Source organism: Cotesia typhae, unplaced genomic scaffold (genome assembly GCF_013202065.1).
Source record: "Cotesia typhae breed Kobodo isofemale line unplaced genomic scaffold, CoteBio_Ctyphae contig_20, whole genome shotgun sequence".
NCBI classification, from domain to species: domain Eukaryota; kingdom Metazoa; phylum Arthropoda; class Insecta; order Hymenoptera; family Braconidae; genus Cotesia; species Cotesia typhae.
Window position 1 is genome coordinate 222,575 of NW_027423725.1, and position 24,363 is coordinate 246,937.

The following is a 24,363-nucleotide window of genomic DNA, read 5'->3' on the forward strand; positions in this document are numbered from 1 at the left end:
GCCATATAATGCCATATATTAATATATCAGGCCACAAAAAAATTTTGATGTGTCCATATATGGCTTAATATGGACACAAAATTTTTAGTATAGGCATATATGGCATTATATGGCATGATATGGCCAATTTTTGTATTATGGACCTTTCAAACCATAGAATTTTTAAACAAAAATTAGTCACAATAAATATATGGCCCCATAATGCCATATATGGTCATATACAGCCATATAATGGCATATATGGCCACATAAAAATTTTTTTCACAAGCATCATAGTTCGTTGAAAAATGATCCTCATTTTTGTAGAATATTTTATTTTTGTCTCTTCACATTAATATTTATGAAAATGTAATGAATTTACTGTCGTAGATAAGTCTTGATATTTTAAAAATTGATATTACAAACAAGATGAATGCCGGAAAAGTGGGAAAAAAAAAAAAAAAAAAAAAAAAAAAAAAAAGAGAAACTCTCAGCCGGAGGCTTAAGTTTGTTAAATAAGTTACCGGGTAAATAACTATTTTTGCCGGGACTTTTTTAAATCAAGACGATTACTATTCAAGTCACCAATTTAGAGGGAACAGACTCGAATTAGTCAGACTTGAATTTCAAGAGCCGGAATTCAATCAAATACTTGAGATTTTTTTTTTTTTTTTTTTTTAATTTTGTTAATTAATTATCGTTATTAGGGCTCAATTGTAGACGGGGAAATATGACAGGTATTATAAGTACCGTCAAACATATTTCGCGATCGACCCCCCGCGAGAACAAGAGTGAGTTGGCAGGCAGCCAACTAAAGTTGGCGAATGGCGAAATTGAAAATTAAAATTTATTATTATTGTAAGCTCCTTAAGCTTTCGACCGCGGAAAAGAATGATAAATAATAACAATGGTATTAAGGAGAGAAATATTTTGTGAGATGATTTATTAAGAGTTTAAGGCTTTTTGAGCTTTGGAATTTTATATTGATTGTAATATATTTTCGGCTATCATACATAAAACCTTCCATCAATTAAAATTTAGCGCCAGCATTAGACAAATTATAATCCTCGACACCTGTTTATAAATAATCAGTCAAAGAGAATAAAATAACAAGATAAAAAAAATGTTTCCAGGGTATTTCTGATTCGTAAGATATTCAGCCTTTGATGTCGGCTCTGACGGTCCGAAAGGAGGAAAGCTTTAAAGCTTGCGCCAAGAGGAAGGCAAAGAAAATCTAATTCTTGATCGGACTCGAGCCTCGCTTTATGTGTCCTAACGCTTTATGTGAGATAGACAGTGTATATAGATGTCAGAGGACTTTTTTTCGGGTAATCACACCAAAGGACTTTATCTTCCACTGTCGAACAAACCTTCCATTTGCAAACACCAAAGCCAGCCAATAATTATAAGTTACTTCGAAATTTAAAGCACATTCGCTAACGACAGTATATATAATTGAAAACTAGTAGCTAGTTCAATTCTGAACGCAGCTCTTGTTATTCGATACACAATATCCATTTCAGGGAGACGGATATTTGTATGCATACAAAGAAGCATAAGTGCTAATAAGTGCTAATAAGACTCCCTTCGGAAATTGCAACGCTCTCCTATCCTGATTGAACACCTGCAGTACAAGCGAATAAGTGGAAAAAATGTAGAAAAATATAATAAAGTTTTATTCAATATAATTTAATTTTAATTCCGGTGTATACAAACCCAGTTATTATACAGAGTTGTAATAAACTAGGATAATAATAACAACCTATCAAAATAGTAGGTGACTTGTTAACGGACAGAAATATGCGAGTTGGGTCACGCATTTCTCGCCTCTCATGCATATGCATTCAAATGTAGGTATTAAATGAGAAATGTCCATTAGCACAAAGCCTCACTTTTCTGTCTACATTTTCTGTATGGTAAGCAAAGTACTTTGTACCGTGTGGAATTTATGGTTAAAACTTTATCTAGTTTTTTTTTTTATAGTCAAGTCTACTGAGTTTTTATTTTTTAAAAATTTAAAACTGATATCTTGTTTTTATTTAGCCTCAAGAGAATAGAAAAAAAAAATGAATAATTACATTACTTAATTAATTACTTCTGAATTTTTTTTTTATAAAAAAAAATTTCGGATTAGAGATAGAGAATTAGAGTACGCGCATTCCGACATTTTTTTACTCGCCGCCATTTTCTTACTAGTAAGAAAATCTTTAAATAATTTTTTTATTGCCATATATAGCCTGATATGGCATAATATGGCAATATATTGCCATATGTGGCCTGGTATGATCATATGGAGCCTGATATATCCCCATACAATTTTTATATGGCCTTATATGGCAATATATGGCCATATATCGTCTGGTATTATTACATATAGCCTGATATATCCTCATATAATTTTTATATGGCAATATATGGCCTTGTATGGTATTGATATATCAGACTATTTATGTCGATATTGGACTATTATTAGACCATATATGGCCATATATCGCCATATTAAGACATAAATGACTACATATGGCCATATGAAGGTATAAATGACAACATAAGCCATATTTATGGCCATATAATGCCATATAAATGACATATAAAATTATATGAGGATATATCAGGCTATATAATTCCATATATTGCCATAAAAAAAATTTTTTTTTGCTTTTAATTAAAATTAAAATCTAAAAAATGGCTCTCAATCAACGAATCAGTTTTAAAACCACCTATTTTAATATTCAGGCCATATTACAGTAATTTAAATATATGGTAAACCCTATTAAACGAATTCTGGCACCGGGTCACACTGTTGATTTTATAATTTAAATATCTGATGGTTACTGTTCCAGCGTGCGTGAATTTTTAATTGAAGTATTTTGTATGAAAATTGAAAAATTGATAACTAATTTAATTATTCAATCAACAGTTAATGGAATTTCGGATTTAATACGTCAAAGATAATTACAATCTATTAGTAATAAAATTTTTAACGAGTAGAATTTAAGAGGATAATAAAAGAGTTGTTTTTGGTTATTTTTTACTGCATAAATTTGTGTAGTTGGTTGCGATTAAATTATATTCGGAAAGGTTAATGTTACTTTGAAACAGAGGTTAATGTCCTTTAGAGCATTTCACTTTATGGAATCTCTCTACGGGCAAAGAGATCTCGTGTGCCAGTCCTGGGCACCGAGAGATCAATATTCGGTGAGCATCCGAAACTACGAGATACTCGAGAGCTAGAGTTTTCCCTTTCCCAAGTACCGAGTATTATTCTCCCTTTTTACTACAACTCATACATATATAGGTATATGCGTATAGTCTTATATTCAAAATATCTACTTTTGTATGCAGACAATACTTTTCAACCTATTCTTTAACATTATTTATTTTTTTCGCCGTCTTTTTTTATTACAACTTGAGAATTTTGTTTTTATTACGGTTAAAAAAATACGGAGGTATTGGATTGGGATTGCTACCTTTTTTTAGTTTTTTTTTATTACAGAAATTATTATTTTGAGATTGATTTCCGAAGGGACAAGTCGATTGGAAGAATAATCAGAATATTTACTGAGATTTTATTTCGCTTCAAAGGATTTTCGTGAAAGTTTATAATTTGGAAAAATTACTGATTTATTAATTTTTTTTTTCAATTAATTTAATAAAAATTTTTAAAGTTTAAGTTTTAATGAAAATTTCAAAATTCGATTAAAAATTTTTGGGTTTAAAAATTTTATTAAAATTTCAAAAATTTTTTTTAATTCTAATCGTTTTAATAGTTCAAGAAAATTTTCACAAAAAAAAATCAAATTTTTAAAATTTATAGAAAATTACACCAAAAACTGGCAAAATTTTGAGAATTTAAAATATTAAAAATAAATTTTAATAATTATATTAAAAGTTTTTAATTCAAGGACTTATAAATAAATTTTACGAAAAATTATAAGTGAAAAATAATTTAGTCCAAAATTTCAGTAAAAATTGTATCCAAAAAAATTTTCTATGAAAATTTGGATTTTTTCACAAAATTATTCAGCCGAGCAGAGAAGGAAGAAATAAAATCATCAAAGTCAGACCGAAAATTTCAAGAATTTTTTAAAATTTTGCTAAAATTTAAATAAAAATAATTTTTAATTAAAAACAATTAAATTTTAAAATTCTATAAAAAATTACACCGAAAATTGGCAAAATTTTGAGTTTCATTGAAAATTGTGGAATTTTAATATTAGAAGAAATTTCAGTAAAATTCTTCCAAGTTTAATAATTACATTAAATTTTTATTGAAAATTCTTTAATTTTAGGACTTATAAATTTTACCGAAAATTATAAAAATTATCATTAATCAATAATTTACTCCATAATTTCAGTCAAAATTCCATCTAAAATAAATTTTCTGAAAAACCAAAAGAAACTTGAATCAAGACAAAAAATTCTTGAACTAAATAAAATTTACTTAAACCAACAAAAATGATTTAATTTAAGAATTTTTCTTCTCAAATCAAGAAAATGAAATTCTTCAAAATTATTTACTTGATTCAAGTAAATTTTTTTTTCTATATATAACTTGATAAAAAAGTCATTAAATTTATAAATCAAAATAAAATTGATAATAAATGATCGTCGGCAATAACAAAAGACTGAAAATTGTTTGGAAATATAATTTAAAAGGTAGCATTTCCCAAAAGAATTGATAGGTTATATTTAAAGGGAATATAAAAAGGTGATTGGGTATCACGGAATCCCCCTGTGGGAAAAGAATTAAAGGATCTAGTGAGGATCGGAGTCACGGGAGGGGGACTTCTGCTTTTACGTTACCGTCTCACAACACTATCTGTTGACACTGAGCATCAGTTTATTATTATTATTATTATTATTATTATTATTATTATTATTATTATTATTATTATTATTATTATTATTATTATTATTGCATTGATAAAATTCACCAAATTTATTAAATAAAGAAAAAAATGGGCTGATATGATGTACGACTAATCAACGAGCACAATGACGCGTAGTTAAGTGTAATATAACACAATAGTGCTTTTTATTAGATAGTTTTCTGGTGAAAAAACTCTGAGAGAGGAATCAATGTCCAATTTGCCGGCGCGTAATTTCCTGGAATGCCACTGGGAGAGAATGAGTGTGATCGATACTGTAACGAGGACTCTGTCGAATGGAGGGAATTGTAGGTATGCTACTCAAGATTACAGATATATATATATATATATATATATATATATATATATATATATATATATATATATATATATATATATATATATATATATATATATATATATATGTACACATACAAATATATTTTTTTTTGTGGAAATAAATATATAACAGGAACAAACTGAACCAAGATCATCCACTTGTTCGACGTGACTAGAATGCTAGCCGCGCTAATTCGATCAATTGAATAGAAAAAATAAAGTATAAATCTTGTTAACAAAATGTCCACGGAATTAACGGTTCAGTTCTCGGTTATTGAAATTCAGATATGCTATAAAATATCCCCAACATTCGCAGTCATGTGCCGCATGCTAAAGGCACAGGTCACTCGGCTAAATTTTATTTCACGCTGCGACGACGCCAGTTTGTCAAACTTTTTTTAGGCTCGTATTTTTTTTTTTTTTTTTTTAGTTTTCTAGAGCCAATTATTTTTAAAGGAGAGTTTTGTTAAATTTTATGAATTTTTGGTAAAAATTGTGAATTAGAAATTGTTAAAGGTAATGAAGTGTAATTTTTTTTTTTTTTAATTTTAAGACGCACTTGTATTGTAAATAATTGAAATTTTTAGCGGAGTTAATTATTTTAATTAGATTTTATATTTAAATTTTGACTATTTAGAAATTTTGAGTCTGCAGAGCCAAAAGGGGACATTAAAAAAATTTTTTTCCTCCAACCAACCTAAAAATACTTGAAACATTCAGATCTATAAGAAAAATAATTAAAAAATTTTGTGGCTCTAAGACAAAAAAATTTTTAGACCGATAAAAGCTAAAAATTTATTTATTCTAGATTTTTTTTTAATTTTCCCAACTACGAAATAAATTGAAAAAAGTATTAAAAAGTGACGAATAATATTAAATTGAAAATAATTATATAAATTTAATAGATTTAAGCTATCTTTTACGGCTTAAAAATTATTTGAAGAAAAAGGGCCGGAATACGTTCATAGAAAAATTTTTTCAAATTTTCAAAATCGCGAAATTAATTAAAAAAAATTATCAAAACCAGACAAATGATAGTTTAAATTAAAGGTAATTAGATGAAGTTTAGGATAAATTTTACGGTCAAGTTAGGATAATTTTTACGGTCAAGTAATTCGGAAATTCCAGGATTTCAAAACTTAAAAAATTTTTTAAATTCATATTTCTCCACTTTTTAACTCAAATATTTTTTGAATGGGATAACGTATTAAATCTCTGTAAATTGTAACTGAAATCTCTTCAAATAAGCTTTAATTTGAGTACTAAATTATGTGTGAAGTCTTGAAATTAAGTCCTATTCTGCTATGCCAATTATGAAATTTTCTGTTGCAGGACTTTATTTTTAGAAGATTCTATTTTTTTTTTTTTAAATTCAATCTTAGTCATTTTTTCTTTTATTCATTCTGAAATCTACTTCCATTTCAGCTGCCGAATGGTCTTTTTTTTTTTTTTTTGTCTTAGAGCCATAAGAGCGTAAAAAAAATTTTTTTATGACTTTTTTTACAGATCTGAATGTTAAAAATATTTTTATGTTATTTGGAGTGAAAAAAAAATTTTTTATACACTTTTTTGGCTCTGCAATCACCAACAAAAGGTAAAATTGAGGGAAACTATGGTCCGACTATTTTGGTGTGGGATTAATAGCGTAAAGTCCAAGTTTTGGGCACTAAATTTTTGATTATACTAAAAAATGAAAGATTCTAAGCTTTGGATAATTTTTTGCGCACTTGGATTTGTAAGAAACAGATATATGCTCGACCAAAAACAAAACTGAATCCTTAATTCAACGACAAGTTTGCATTAATCAGTGATAACTTAGAGATTGGATACGTCTTGATAGTTAAAGTACACTTAGCAGTAAAACAGTAGCGATAAGTACAACATTGTTAAAATCGATTTGGTTATTTTACGTCCAGTATTGTTCCAGCAAGCCCGGTTGTTTGTCTGTTCTGTTTATTTTCCTCCCTCGCCCGCCCTGGGCAATGGAACGTAGAAAAAGTAAACATAAAACACGGTCTATCAACTCCAATCGTTACCGATTGTCTCTCTTATCGGTTTTCTCCTTATTGACCCGAACTTTAATTTCCCTTGTAAGTCCCGCTTCCACGTTCGTTAGAGTGAAGTAAATGTTCGATACAAATTTTTCTTCCCCTGGCGCCAGGCTTGTTAGCAACCGGATCTATTTACCACCAATTGGGCGCCATTCCGTTAATTAACAACGGACATTGAGATTAATTCACAACACGTGCTGTCTTACTCATGCCGTTTCGTCTTATCTAGGTTGTTTGCGCTTACCCCTACATTTGCAAGCCTATCATCGGTTCTGTTTATCTAAGAACACATCTCGTACTTCCTTGTACCAGGAAATTGTTCAGTTTGTAATTATACATCTAATTATACAATACAAAAAAAAAATTTTCATCTAACAAGATACAGAAAAAATTCCATCAAGGACGCGATCGGCTTATGGCGGGAGGTGTAACATTTTAGAATTATTGAAATAAGACCTAATGCATTATAGTTTTACGTCGCGGCGTTTGTTTAAATATAACACTTTTAAAGCGTGATATTTATGATTCTATGGCTGTTTGTAAGCATAAACTTTTGAAATATTATACTGTGGTTGTGTTTTTGTTGGGAAATACTTTTAAGTCCTTGTTGGTAGTTTCCGCGGGATTAAATTTCGCGGTGGCATTGTTTCTACAAAAACCAAACTTTTTTCTTATTTTGATGTTAAACTTACAAAAACTCTATTAAAATCATCGAAATTAGCCACACAATCCCCAAAGAACCTGCTTGGTATATTCTGATGAATTTCCAGAGCAAAATTCCATTGGGGCCGCGCTTGGTTTACGAAGGGAGGTGTCACATTTCAAAATTATTTTTTTTCCCTTTCTCAGTGAAAATTTTCAATAAAAAACCTTCAAATTCACGAATTGCGCGCCGAAAAATTTAGAAATTTTTTAAATAATACACTGTAAAAAATCGGGCGTGATTTCGAAGTGAATAAGGATTTTTATTCTAAAAATCTAAAAATATCCGAGTTTTTACACTAAAATAATTTTTAATTAGCTGGAACGTGTTCTAGATGCCAAATTACTAACAAAAACTTCAACTGATTATACCAAATAAAATCCTTCTCAGAATTTCACTCCCGGCGACTAAATAGATTAAAAATGACCCATTCCACAAGTTATTCAAAGTGTATTAAGCCTTATAAGCATATTAAAAAAAATCTCCCTATTTTTCCACTTCTTGAACAACCCCGGAACAACTTAAACTTCCGCTGTAGCCTTAAAATTATGAAAACTTTTTTTTATCAACATCGAGGAACAAAATCCCTCTCTATAAATTACAAAAAAACCGGAGATTAGTATAAAAACCGAGATATTAAAGGTGAAGTAAGAGGCTTAAGAATATAACTAAAGATTAATAGCTTTAACGAAAATAACAACAGAATCCGTATAAAGTGGCAGGGGAATGAGCACAACCAGGAGAATGAGAACGTGCGTGTACGATCACAATCAAGTCGCAATACACACCAGTGGGGTAACGTGTGCCTAATTATGCATGTCGAGGGGTGAGCTGCTCGCTCAGTTCCGCCGGTTGCTCATTGATTTATGCTCTGTGCCCCACAATACCCCTAACTATACTCAGACAGCTTACACTGACCTCAAAACCGTCCAATTTTTTTTTTGCGCCTGAGCCCATAACCTGTATGAGCGTCTTCTCTGACTTCCCGGACAGTGTTACACACTTTAGCTTTCATCCTATCATTTTTCACTTCAGAAGATGTTTTTGTTGACGGAGACCATCAAGAAGCATCACTAGACACTTTTTGCCCGTCCAAGATCGACTTTCGACCTACTTACACTTTTTTTATCCCCTTTCGATTAGTTAGTTATTTTTTAACACGAAGTTCGGGTTTTTAAGATTCAGGGAAAACTTGGCGAGTTAACAAACTGGAAGTTGGATCAAAGAGCAGCGATCGGTAATTGGAATAATTTTGGATCCTGCCCGTATAATTTTGTCAATCCAGACACGTATCAAAGGACAGGACAACTTGTTATCATTTGTATCGAATCGAAAGCTCCCCGGCCAGAAAAAAAAAAAAAAGAGAAAATGAGGATTCGAATAGTGTAAAACAAAGACATGTCACGATATATCTCTGGGCGCCGGGAAAGTGAGCTCAGCTGAATGAAGAAAAATCTGGGGCTGGAATCTGGATTTTGTGGGATCAGATCTCGGCAATAGGATTTTTTAGGCTTACGTTTTTGTGGCAATAACACTTTTTTTTACATAAAGAATCTTGTTTCATGGAATTGTCACATTATTATTATTCTCACGTCTTTATATATTAGCGTAATATCCACGGCCTTGATCAAACTGGTTTTGTTTTCAAGAGATAATGGACCTACAGAGAGAATAAATTATTACGGAGCTGTAAATCACAATCTAGATATAATGTTGCATATATATATATATATATATATATATATATATATGTATAGCAGATACTAATACTGGCCATGGTCATAGAAATAGTCATAGTCATATATTTTAGTCGTACTTTTTTTCCAAGGGGCGAGTCCAGGGAACATTAGTCATACATTTGCCCCATTTTCGGACAGAGCTTAAGTCTTCAGAAAAAAAAGCTCAAAATTTTTTCGACCACTGCTGCTCAATGATATGGTATAAATTCCGGGGAAAAACGGTATTTTTCTTCCACGGTAAAAAATTTCCCTTCGATTAAATTCTTCGTTTTTTTTTTTTGCATTATGCAATAATGTTAATTTATTATTTTTTACTTTCTTAATTTTTTATTTATTTATTTATTCAATAATTTAGACCCTGAAGCCAAAGCTCCCTAAGGGCCTTACAATAAATATACATTTGATTAATTTAATTTTTTTTTTTTTTTTTAACAATTAGAAAAAATAATAATAATAAGGAAAAATCAGGATTTATCAACGAAAAAACAAAGTAATTTTTATAGAAAGCTGATTATAAAACATTTGTCATAATTTTAAGGGTACAGCGGAAGTTTAAGTTGTTCCGGGGTTGTTCAAGAAGTGGAAAAATACGGAGATTTTTTTTAATATGCTTATAAGGCTTAATACACTGTGAATAACTTGTGGAGTGGGTCATTTTTAATCTATTTAGTCGCCGGGAGTGAAATTCTGAGAAGGATTTTATTTGGTATAATCGGTTGAAGTATTTGTTAGTAATTTGGCATCTAGAACACGTTCCAGCTAATTAAAAATTATTTTAGTGTAAAAACTCGGATATTTTTAGATTTTTAGAATAAAAATCCTTATTCACTTCGAAATCACGCCCGATTTTTTACAGTGTATTATTTAAAAAATTTCTAAATTTTTCGGCGCGCAATTCGTGAATTTGAAGGTTTTTTTATTGAAAATTTTCACTGAGAAAGGGAAAAAAAATAATTTTGAAATGTGACACCTCCCTTCGTAAACCAAACGCGGCCCCAATGGAATTTTGCTCTGAAAATTCATCAGAATATACCAAGCAGGTTCTTTGGGGATTGTGTGGCTAATTTCGATGATTTTAATAGAGTTTTTGTAAGTTTAATATCAAAATAAGAAAAAAGTTTGGTTTTTGTAGAAACAATGCCACCGCGAAATTTAATCCCGCGGAAACTACCAACAAGGACTTAAAAGTATTTCCCAACAAAAACACAACAACAGCGTAATATTTTAAAAGTTTATGTTTACAAACAGCTTTAGAAACGTAAATATCATGTTTACAAAGTGTAACATTTAAACAAACGCTGTGATGTAAAACTACTATGCACATCAATATTTAAAAGTCAAATTATTTGAAAAATGTTTTATTTATTTTTTTCTAAAAATCCCATACTCGGATTAAAATCTATATCCATTCCCGATCTCATTCAGCATAATAATAATAGAAGAAATCGGGTAATATTTTTCTTAGCGGGCAATAGATGAAATCTAACGGACAACCTAGATTTTCATTGTCCGTGACATCGTGATCCGGAGCAAAACGTTCGGACAATTACGGTAAATCGATTGTCTGCGATTGTTATCAGCCTCACCTGAATGGAAGATAGTAAAGGACTGGCATCGCACCGTCACAGATTTAATGTCAACAGATATTTTTGTCCCGACAATTCTTTCAATATCGGTTTTAATAAGATTAAAATCTAATTATCGAATTTTTTTATTCACTTTGAGATCCTGTCAATATAAATTCTTCCTTTTAATTTTTCTTGATTTTGTTATCGAAATTTTAAAAGTGGCAGAGGTTACTTAATGATCGTACGATCAAACTTAATATCAAGTTAATTATTTTTGACAGTTTTAGATTTTTATACGTGATTATTTAAATCATTTAAAATTGAATGGCAAAAAAAAAATTCCCAATTTTTTGAATTATTTTTAAATCGATGCAAAAAATTATTTTACAAAAAAAAAACAAAGATTCTCTCGTAAATTTACTAAATTTCATACAATAAAATTTTTTATTTAAAACGAAAATTCATATAAAGCTTAATAAATCTGAGTCATCTTTTTACTAGCGAGAAATTTTAGGGGACATGCGCCACCTGTCGGAATTTCCAGGTACTTTTTTTAAATCTAAAATTCTATTAGAATTAATATTATATCGATTAACCAATTTGCATGCGAAAACTTTTTGCTACTTTTCGCCACCTATCGGTCATTTTTAGAACTAAATTAAAAAAAATTTTTTTGGGCTTTTTGGCATCCAAATTTTATAAGAATACAAAAATTTACTGGATAGATTAAATATTTATGCCTTGAAATGAAATTTTCTTTAAAAAATTAGAATACTGTTTAAATAAGTAAAACAAAACTAAACTTCTTGAATCGTTAGCCGGTAAAATATATCGAGTCGAATTATTGAAAGTTATCAGTCGGAATAACTGACGCAGAGACCGACAGTCTGGATTGAAGTACCGTAGCTATTTCCAGATAAAATGATTATTTAATTAGAGAATTGATTTTATGTTGAAAAACGGTAACAATGGAAGTTCCGAGACTTGACGCTGATGAGGTTAGGTCATAAAAGTGACACGGACAGGATTCGAGTGGTAAAGAGATGGGTAGGTATAAGACAAGTCAATGACTCTTAAACCTCTCGCTCACCAGGGTGTATCGATCGCGAATATTTATAAGTATCAGCGAGTGCGCGAATCTCAGACGGCAATGGATGGGAGCGAAAATTCGCCATAATTTAATAATAGTAATAATGATGATAATACCGATAAAATGGTATCCTCATACAAAGAGATCCTTTGTTCAGAGTAATTTTTGTCCACCAACTGAGGAGCGAGCTCCAAGCACAGACCTGGTCCGTGATGAATCCACATACCGGCAGAAAAGATTCATTCTCCTGCTCCAGGGCAGTCTCGACGAGAACATCCACTATTTATTAATCCACTTCCTCGCTGGTAAAACTCTCCTGGCGCCCAACTCCCCAGTCGCCTCCTCTTTTATCTTAAATATTTATTTCCAGGTCTAAGTACCCCATTTTTTACGACATTTTAATTGTTATGAAGCTCAAGCATATTATTTTATGCCGTTATATATTATTATTATTATTATTATTATTTTTTTTTTTTTAATTAAACCAAATGCATTATAGTTTTACGTCGCGGCGTTTGTTTAAATATAACACTTTTAAAGCGTGATATTTATGATTCTATGGCTGTTTGTAAGCATAAACTTTTGAAATATTATACTGTGGTTGTGTTTTTGTTGGGAAATACTTTTAAGTCCTTGTTGGTAGTTTCCGCGGGATTAAATTTCGCGGTGGCATTGTTTCTACAAAAACCAAACTTTTTTCTTATTTTGATGTTAAACTTACAAAAACTCTATTAAAATCATCGAAATTAGCCACACAATCCCCAAAGAACCTGCTTGGTATATTCTAATGAATTTCCAGAGCAAAATTCCATTGGGGCCGCGCTTGGTTTACGAAGGGAGGTGTCACATTTCAAAATTATTTTTTTTCCCTTTCTTAGTGAAAATTTTCAATAAAAACACCTTCAAATTCACGAATTGCGCGCCGAAAAATTTAGAAATTTTTTAAATAATACACTGTAAAAAATCGGGCGTGATTTCGAAGTGAATAAGGATTTTTATTCTAAAAATCTAAAAATATCCGAGTTTTTACACTAAAATAATTTTTAATTACCTGGAACGTGTTCTAGATGCCAAATTACTAACAAAAACTTCAACTGATTATACCAAATAAAATCCTTCTCAGAATTTCACTCCCGGCGACTAAATAGATTAAAAATGACCCATTCCACAAGTTGTTCACAGTGTATTAAGCCTTATAAGCATATTAAAAAAAATCTCCCTATTTTTCCACTTCTTGAACAACCCCGGAACAACTTAAACTTCCGCTGTACCCTTAAAATTATGAAAAAATTTTTTTATCAACATCGAGGAACAAAATCCCTCTCTATAAATTACAAAAAAACCGTAGATTAGTATAAAAAACCGAGATATTAAAGGTGAAGTACGAGGCTTGAGAATATTGCTAAAGATTTGTAGCTTTTATGGAAATAATAACAGAATTTATATAAGGTAGCAGGGGAATTTCCAAAATTTTTTTTGATTTAAAGAGATCTACTTACAAGAAATTTAAAAACAATCCATCTACTTCTTCCTCAAGTCCCTCGAGATTGCAGTCGAATCAAATAGATGTATTATCAAAAGTTGTTCAGAATCTAATGGATTTTCCAAGGCGTGAACATTGTTTTTCACTCTTGAAAAATAATAAGTCGAAAAGTTGAAGGCCCCTCAAAAATTCGATAAATTCTGTATTGCCGATACTTTCCAGTAAGAAGATTACTATCAGGAGACAAAAGTGCACTTAGGTGGAATTTAGGTTATGGTCTAGTAGACCGCTCGCTGAGAATATAAGATCAAGTCAGCAGTGCCTTAATAATTCTCCGAGGAAATTCATCGTCAACTGGTGCGGAAACAAGACTCGCTAACGAGACTTGATACAATGTATATACATTATATATATATAATATATAATAGAAGAAGAAGAAGACAAACACATAAGATGGCATCCTTTGATCGTAGGTGGCGGCAATCGAGAGCATGTACTAATTTATATAGCATGTTATTGTTGATCCATCGATTTATTAAATGTTACCGAGAAGAAGACTAAGACGTTTAATTACTTTTTCCAATTACCAACGGAATTTGTCTTCCCAGGTGGTAAGAAAGACCATCTTTCGGCCAGCCCTGCTAAATTAAATACGTCGGTGGTCGGTTGTTAACTACTGGGTGGATACTCATTTGTTATTACAGTTTGACCCTTGGGAGTAATGCTACAGACAGTAACAAACATTTGATGATTTTTTTTTTGGTTTCGGAAAATTGACTGTCTGCTAAGTGGAAATTGTAGAAAATTTACGGTTTTAGAGAATTATGCGCACTTAAAATTGGAGAAGTAAAATTTTTGAAAATTATAGTGGTTAAAATTTTGGCTATTTGATTTTTTAAGAAACTGGGCCCATAACCTGTCAGTTAAAAGAACTTTGCCGCGAATTTAGAAGGAAAAATGTTAGATTGTAATTAAAATTGAATTTTTTTTTTTGTTAATTTAATTGAAAAAAAATTTGAGAAACTAAAACTTTCCTGCATTTCCTTGAAATAAATTTTCTTTATAAATAATAGTAAGATATTCCGCAATTTATAATCTTACTTCAATTTTTTGAATAATTATTCACAAATACTATGAAAAAAATATTGAAAAGTACCATTAATTTTTACTGCAAAGGTTAAAAATAATAAACGTGAAAAATTGATAAGATTGATAATTATTTCAGACTATTAATATTAAAAATTCCAGTGAAATAAAATGTTTTTACTGAAATTACTAAAAAATTAACCGGACTTGACAGTAAAAATTAATCTAAGTACCGGAATTATCCACCGACTTTGAGGCGGCGCTACAATCGCTCTCGACTTATCAGCTGTATAAAGAATTACACATTTTGGTGATCAATTGTTGCTCAATTACAGTTAATTCTAACCACACATTTATACAATTATCATTCTAATTAAATTTTATCCAATTAGTTGAATATTTTTTTAAAAAAGTACTTTAATAACATTCGTAATTTTTTTTTTACTATAAGCAATTATTCTATATATATTTTCAAGTGAACTACCCTTAAAAAATAAATTAAATCTTAAAAATTAATTAAACATTCAATCTTATAAAACTAAAATCTTTTCCAAAATATAAAATCTATAAAATTAATAATAATATTCCATTGATAATATGTCCAATAATAATTCTATTCCGTGTGAGGTAATTAAATATTTTTTTATTTCACAAGTCCGATAGATTTTACTTTAATAAACTTTAGAGAGTATTGCTACTAATAAATGGCAATGCAGCGCCCTGGATTATTATACAGTTCGGTAATTTTTGAGTTTAAAAGGGAATAAATTTTTCTCTAAATACATAAAATATTTAAAAATAAAATAATAAAATTGGATCAGAACCAAACATGTTAACCTTTAAGCATAACTAGAAATCCTACAAGGAAAAAATGTTAGCTTAGAGCGTCATTCCTGTGAAACTGTTTCTCAACAAGGCAACGTTACGGCTGTAAGCTAAATAATTAATTGCTTAAATTCATGTTCCTCGGTACTGGAACCTAAGAACATTTGCTTACAAAGGTATAAATTCAGGGAATAACACATGTGAATAAATTATGACAAAAAAAAAAAAAAAAACAACAATAATTATGCAGATAGCTCTGACAAGTTAATTTAATGACCAACAAAAGGAAGAAATAACGAGGCTGAAAAAGCTATAAGGGCGCAATAATAATAATAATAATAATAATAATAATAATAATAATAATAATAATAATAATAATAATAATAATAAACAAACGGGAAGGAGACATTGATTTAAATATGGGCTGTTGTTATTATTAAATAGAATCTCACATGGGTAGACGGACATGACAAGCTGTGGCACTTAGTAATAATTGGAATACAGCTGAATGCTTGAAGCTCGGTCGCGTGTGTCAAATTGTACCACAACGCATTCAACCTTATTTGCCTCGCAAACATACAGCTGGTCGAGCTCAAATCAACGGTTTATCTCCCATCGCTATTTCAAATTACAATTTAATTACTAATATCTAGATATATATACATATATGCTTCCATACTTCTGTATCTATCCTATTCATATTAATAAATTCGCTGATACCTTCGTTGGAGCCGTCCGCTGTTAATCATATCGATATTTATGGGTTTGCGCCGATTGTCACTTTTAATGAGATTTGTGGCTGCATATTTTTGGTGTATCGCAAATTTTACCAACTAAATTAAGAGATTGTGATGGAAAGTTACGCGAGTTTAATTTACGTGGAAAAATTCATCGTTGGGGCCGCTGTGAATTTACGAGGGAAGCTGTAACAACTGAATTTTGTGATGAAGAATATTTACTCTTATTTTATTACTACGCTTCACTATATTTCAATTAATGAAAATCTGCATGGAGGTTTTGTAAATAAATATGTTACTTTTTTTTTTTTAGACTAGAAAAAAGTATTTTTCTTATGAAATTTTTAATTAATTAAATTTTTCAAGAAAACAATTCAAAACAATAAATTTGAAAAAAATTATTTTATGTTATACAAATAACAAAGAATACCACAAAATTAATTGAACTATTGAGATTTTTAAAGATATAAGCTCATCTCGATGTTACACTCATCAAGACCTTTCATTTGAGTACCCACATCATTTTTTCATATATTTTTATATATTATATATATGTATATATGAAAAATATATGAAAATGCATGTGGGTACTCAAATGAAAGCTCTTGATTAGTATAACAACGAGATGAGTTTATATCTTTAAAAACGTCAATAGTTAAACAAGTACAGTGCAATTTAACAAAATTTATTATTTAATAACGCAAAATTTTATTTATTAAAAAAATAAGCTTGTTACTGTGTTGTACTCTTTTTTCATGGTTTTGTGTGTGTTTTTTCGACAGTCGACCAACACATAAGCTTGTTACCATGCTGTATTCTCTTTGGGTATTTATTCGACATTATTGATCTCAAAAAAATTACTTATATATTCAAATATTCTGTCGCAGTGATATTTAGTCACGGGGATATTTTATCCGGGAATATTTTGTCAAAGGATCAAAAATTCTCATACTGAAATTACTCAATCTAGAGCTCTGCAAGTGAAAACTTTTCGCTACTTTTCGCCATCTATCGGCTATTCTAAAAACTATTTTTTTTTTTTTTTTTTTTTCAACAAAATAAAATTAATATCTAAAAATAATTCTAAGTTATTTTTATTTTTTCGGATCGTAATAAAAATGAAAAATTTCTAAAATTTCAATAATTCTCTAAATTTTCCAACACGTAAATATAAATAAAGATAATAATTGCACAACTGAGAATTTTTTCTCTCCATCCTAGGTGGTGAGAGCTCAAAAGAGCGTAAGTTGAGAAAAAAAAACATTGTAAAGCTTCTTGAAGTAAAAAATAAAAATAAAGATAAAAGATAAAAAGATCGTTTGTTCTCCGGGGTTATATTCTTGTTCATCAGTCGAGTGTAAGACAATTGGGTGGCTCCCCAGCAGAGTGAAACAGAGTAAAGTTAAATGGGTAAAAAAAAAAAAAAAAAAAAAAAAAATAAAATAAAATAAAAAGTTTTAAAAAAGATGTAAATGTGATACAGATGTCTCTATCTTTGTCTCTGCATTAAATGCTAACTTGGGGAAGTAATTGTGTACAAAAGTCCGTGGTTAATTGTCAAGTGATTGGGATTACAGATTGTCCGAGGAAAAGGCGAATTTTATCTAAGCATCTCTTCTAGTGTCTATACAAAATATACATCCCTCGGACTAGCTACTCAGCAAATTGAATTTTCCAAGTTTGTCGGACGGCATTGGCGTGAGCGATATTTACTTACTCGAGTATAAAGATGATTGTTTAAATAGTACTGGCAACTTGAACTTGCTTAACACCTTTCTCGGGTTGTACTTCTCAGAATCACGTTTGTTTGCATTCACTTATTAGCAATCAGTTAATTTTATCAGCAAAAGAAGATAAAAGTTTTTGAAGTTATTGGTAAACTTCTGGAAAAGAATCGTTTGGAAGTTTTTAGATTGCTGGATTAAATATACTGCGGTGACGCTGATTGCTTTATTGGAAGATTGCTAAATTTATTACTTTTTTTTTTAATGGGCTAAATTTTAAGATACACATTTTATATTATTACTTGGGGAAAAGTTTCGGCTCAAATGTTAGAGTAATGATAAAATTGATAAGAACTTTTTTCATAGCAAATTAAATTTAAAAAAAAAAATCAGGAAAAATTAAAAAAAATTGTCGTTTATTTAAGATTTTAAACGTGATACAAACCAAGACTATTTTAAAAATTTTTTAAGACGCCAAAAAAAAATTCTGAGAGCAGATATTTTTAATTTATTGTGAAAATTAATTTTTAGACGATTTTACGACTTTTTAATTGATATATTTTTTAGTACGCTCTTTTTAAATTAAATTTGAAATTGTTAAAAATTTATCAACGGACAATTTCAAGAATTTTTTAAGACACTCCGTTTTAATGTTCTCGGACTCTGTCGTTGTTAGCTCATATTAAAATAGTCTCGAAAAAATTTTTTTAAACTTTTTTAAGACTTTTAAAATTATTTTAAGAATATTTTGAGATTTTTTGAGACTATTTAAAATTTTTTTAAAACTATTTTAAGATTTTTTTGACTACTTTGAGATTTTTTGAGACTATATTAAGATTTTTTAAGACTATTTTAAGATTTTTTTTTAAGACTATTTAAAAATTTTTTTAAGACTACTTTGAAATTTTTTGAAACTATTTTAAGATTTTTTAAGACTATTTTAAGATGATTTTAAAATTTGTTTAAGACTACTTTGAGATTTTTTTAAAACTATTTTTAGATTTTTTGAGATTATATTAAGATTTTTTAAGACTATTTTAAAATTTTTTTAAGAATATTTAAAAATTTTTTTAAGACTACTTTGAGATTTTTTGAGACTATTTTAAGATTTTTTTAAGACTATTTTAAAACTATTTTAAGATTTTTTGAAGACGATTTTTAGATTATTTTAAGACTTTCTATAAAATTTTAAAAATCTTCTCTCGGAATTTTTTTCGACGTCTTAAAAAAGTCTTAAAATATTCTTGGTTTGTGTCACGTTTAAAATCTCGAACAAACGACAATTTTAAGACGATTTTTTTTTTTTTTTTTTTTTTACGGGTAATGGCCATTCCGTCTGCCATATTTTCTCTACAATTTAAACTCCAAAGTTTTAACAACCCTAAAAATGAATGCTAATATCCATCATAACTTCCTGCATCAATAAATGTGAGATTCCGTACTTATATCCCTGCCTCAAGTAATTAATCTCCGTCAAAAAGGTTTCCGGTCTAGCAACCATTAATAACAGCACTCAACTTCACAGCAACAACAACAATAATGATATATACTACCGGACCTATCTCAAGGATAATCACAATAATGATCCGCATCGAATCAAAAGCAAAAACGGTGCATAAGTGAACTGGATGGACGCATTAGTGTCCTACCGAATTCAGAATTCTGTTGAAGGCATAAAAGATAATGTTAACATGAAATCCAGAGTTTGAGATTCTGCAGTTGAATTGTTATCCGGACATTAAATTTATACATAATATAATGTGTGTCAATCTAAATATAAAGGAACGTTGAATTGTTGTTCCGAGGCTCATACGAGGTAACGTTGTCTATAAACCGAGAACAGGATCCGACTTACCTCGTAATACCCGGCATTCTCCTGGTTTTTAATGAGATTGTGGAAAGTCCTCGGGAGGATTACGCTCTGTTATAGTTACTGCACTTTAGAATATACATTAAAGGGCAGTATTATATTTACCGGGCAACTAAAATTTTATTGACTTTTTTAGTCACCGTCAACAGTGTCGTATTATATTGAAAAAAATATTTTTCATCGTAGATGAAAAAATTTTGAGCGAGTATTTTTTACTGTAATAAAACTGGTACAATTTCTACAGAAATACCAAATTTTACTCAAGACCAAAAACCTCAATTATTAAAAGAATAAGCAAAATTTTGTGGCCAGTGTATTTAATTAAAACGCAAGTCCTAAAAATTAAGGGATCTAAAAAAAATTCTAAATTTTTGGGTGATTTTCAACGAGCTGTAACTCCGAGGAAAATGATCGTACAGCAAAAAAAAAAAAAAATAGCAAATTGTAGCTCCAAGTGTCTAGTTTTCAGATATGACCATGAAAATTTTTTATCATGTTCGGGTCTGGAAAAATCCTAAGAACACTACAAAAAAATTTTCCAAATTTTTTCTCGTCTTAAAAAAGGTCTACGGGCTTGAAAAAATTTTTTTCCATTGTTTCGCTGAAAAGCTTTTTTAGAAAATTTAATGCCCTTCAATTTGACGTAATCAAAAAGCCTGTACGATGATTTGCCGCGGAGTTATCGTCAGTCAGAGCATAAAAGTACTTTTTCACTTTGACAATCAATAACTCTGGAAATAATGATCGTATAGGAAATCGAAGGACGGTTTTTAAAACTACACGATATTCTCTATAAGATACCGTGAATAGCTTTTGTCAAAAAAATTTTTTTTTAATTGAAAACTTTAACTGAAAAAACGACAAAAATTCGCATAATTAAGGATATTTGGATAACTTGATATAACTTTGGATAAAATGGATGAACAAAGGATATCGTCGGTAATTTTTCAACCCCCAAGTGTCCCCTAAAATCCCTGAAAAATTCAAAGCGCTAAGATTTTTTTTTCATCGTGCTCCGAAGCTTCAAATTCTTTGTTTTTGCAAAAATCACCATTATAAGCAATTTTTCGATTTTTATTCATTTCTTCAATGAAAAAAATTTTTTTTTCTCAAAAATCTTTATTTTGCTCCATCAAAAAGATTTTGTAAGATATTTGAAAAAATACTATTTTTTTTTTTACAGTAAAAAAAAATTTAGAGGGAAAAATATTTATTTGTGTATAAAATAATTTCGAGCTCAAATTGTCTATTTGAGAGATATTACGAAATTTCATCAAGATTTCTATATAAGGATTACACGATCACTGTAGCTCCACAGAGATGTAATCCAAGTTATTCTAACCAGAGTGAATCTCATTGCGGAGTATTGATTATTTATTTCAGTAACTTTAAATTTAATCTTCGAATTATTTAAAATTAAAACTGTCTTCTGTAATTTTAAATTAAACAATTCCGTCAAAAAACTAAACTCACCCTCTAAAAATTTCCCAGTAGCATAAATTCCGAGAATTTGACCAGCAATGGCCCCTCCGAATTGGCCGAATAGCGTTCCGTGGTGAGAAATAAATTTATAGCGAGAGCAATTGTCAACAAGTGTCTTGGCACAAGCCCCGCCATATGTCTGATGATGTTTTCACCAAAAAAAGCTAAATGCGTCTTTACTGCTAAATGAGTTACCGTGCATCCGTTACCAAATTTGTGTCTTCGCATCATAAACCCCGCGTTAGCACTTTCGCGATGTAATAATTTGGAAAAAAACCGGAAATAGTTACCAGGAATTACAATTACAATAGAAATGATAATAATAATAAAAATTAAACTTACCTAAACGCTTTTTGGGCTTAATCCACAGTCACTCGACAAGATCCGCACTAATTATCTTTCTCTCGCGATGTTTTGCGAACAAAAGCTTTGTTAAATTAATCAGGTACACGCATCACTTGTTACACACACTTGTTTTTAGGCCATTTACACACACTTCGTTGTTTACTAGACTTTTATATTATTTATTAATATTATTAATTAATTAATTATATGTATAATCACAGAAATAAGATTAAGTAAGTAATTAGTAATTGACGATATTCGATTGGTCGTTAAGTCTTGACAATTCACCCTTTGATTTTTTCTATCTACGTTCTAGCTACTAAAAAAGTTTACAAAGTCCTTTAAAATCCTGAGTTTTATTAATTAATTATTAATAATTATTTTTTTTGGAGTCTGAGAAAGAGGTTGGTGTTTTCAGTGTTTTTTTGGAAAAATTAGCCTCAAAAATTGCCCAAAAAAATAAAAAAATTAGTTTTGAGAGCTCAAAATCTTCCTCATTATGTTTTTGAGCTCTTTGAGCTCAAAAATACAATTTTAGTGTAATTTTGAGCTCAAAAATTTAATAAAAGTTCAAAAATACACTATTTTTGGAATTTTTCGAACCGCAATAACTTTTAAACAAATCAACCGATTTTTACGCAGTTTGCAGCATTCGACGCAATTTTTAAAGCCTCATAACAAACTTTCAAGTTCAAATTTATCAAACGAGTAATTTTGGCTTAATTTTAAAAAAACACTTTTTTTGGTTTTTTTTCTACAACAATATCTCACGAACGAATCAACTAATTTTGACCAAACTTCCGGCGATTGACGTGTTTTTATAATATTAAGAGCTGATTATTTTTTGGAATCGATCGATAAAGCCGTTTCAAAGTTATTCCAAAAAAAACCACATTTTCCAAAAAAATTTTTTCGTAGTTTTTTTGAGATTTCTCAAAATCTACTGGTTCAAATCATACTCAAAATCTGAGTTTGTTCAAGCCCCTTCGAATCTAGCATTTTTTGGCCAGAATTTGAGCCTGAAGTTAAAAAGTTTGAAAATTTAGGCCCCAATAGAAAGAGGATTCAAAAAAGAATTTGAAATTTAAATTCTAGGTTAAATATTGGAGATAGGATAAAATCACAAGAGAGCTTTTTTGTTGGAAATAAACTCTACTACAAAAAAGGTCTCTTTCAATTTTCCTGTATCTTTGACCCTTTAGCCGTAATAATGACTTGAACTTCGAAAGACATTTTGTAAATTTTTTGAAGAAGAAAAATTTAGTTTTGAAAGAAGAAAAGTTGGATTAAAAAATTATAAATCTAGATAGAAGCTTTAATAAATTTATTCGTCATCACCCTTAAAAGGAAACTGTTAACAATCTACTCTAAAAAAAGCTTGTGCCTAATGATTTTACAAGCTTGTAAACTACGAGTTCTCCTACGAGTTTTCTAGTGGAAAGAGGGTTTGAGAGTGCGATGAAAAATGGAATAGTAATAATAATAATAATAATAATAATACTAGCGGTTTTGATATATTGAATGTGTTTCTTGATTGGACATTACGCTGGGACAAAACCCGGTTGAAAGGGCATCAATTGTCACCGATATCTATTTAATAATAGTCGAAACGAATTTATGGACCTCGAAAAACAGACTGATATTTCTGGTGGCCGGAGTATTCTGTCTACTGGAGTGCTCGTTGAGGTCTCTCGGGTAATGTGCGACAAATTTTACCGTCTGAGAAAAAAGCCGTTTTCCACTTGCGAATGTAGATGTTATATATAATGCAGCAAATAGCCGAGTGAAACTGCACTGTGACTGCCGGAAAAATTTTTAGACTCGCTTTAAGGTTAAAGGGTTCAGTGAACCTCGAGGTATTACTTTTTACAGGTCTAATTGTTAATAGAACCTTTGATTAAAAACTCCTGGGACGTAAATTTTAAATTGAAATCAAGGATTACGTTTTTTAATTGAAACTTTTTTGTCTCAGGGTTTTTAGTTAGATTTTTAATTAATTGATTTTTTGTCTTTTGATGGAAAGAAAAATCATTCTGCATTCAAAGGATTTTTTAGAAAATTTTCCCAAATTTAAAGTAATTTTTTTTTCTAGAAAATTAAGGAAATTTTTTTTAAGAAATAAAAAATTTTCTGGGTTTGATTTTCCAAAATTAAAAAAAATTTGTTTTTTTTATAAAATTTATTTTTGGAAAATGAAAAATTTTGTCCAATTTGAGTTTTTTTTTTATGAAAATAAAAATTTTTTTCTTAAAAAATTAAAGAAAAATTTATTCTGAGCCCGAAAAAAATTTTTTTTTTAAAATAAGGAATTTTTGTGAACTCAGAAGAATTTTTTTTGGAAAAATTATTATTTTGAAGGTCGAAAAAAATTTTTTTTCTAAAAATTGAATAAAATTTTACCGAAACTCGAGAAAATTTATTTTTTGAAAATTATTTCATAAAAACTAAGGAATTTTTTTTAATTTAAAACA

At 29.5% G+C, this 24,363-nt stretch overlaps 1 protein-coding gene across 3 annotated transcripts in view; it reads right to left on the bottom strand.

Annotated features, from left to right (window-relative positions):
- The window catches only part of Unc-13 (unc-13), a 70,388-nt gene extending 48,328 nt beyond the window's left edge, over positions 1-22,060 (bottom strand). For all 3 annotated transcript variants that reach the window (XM_074259762.1, XM_074259761.1, XM_074259763.1), the window contains exon 1: positions 21,890-22,060. The gene's annotated coding sequence lies outside the window, so the exon portion shown is untranslated. The remainder of the gene's footprint in view (positions 1-21,889) is intronic.
- Between the last annotated feature and the right edge of the window lie 2,303 nt (positions 22,061-24,363).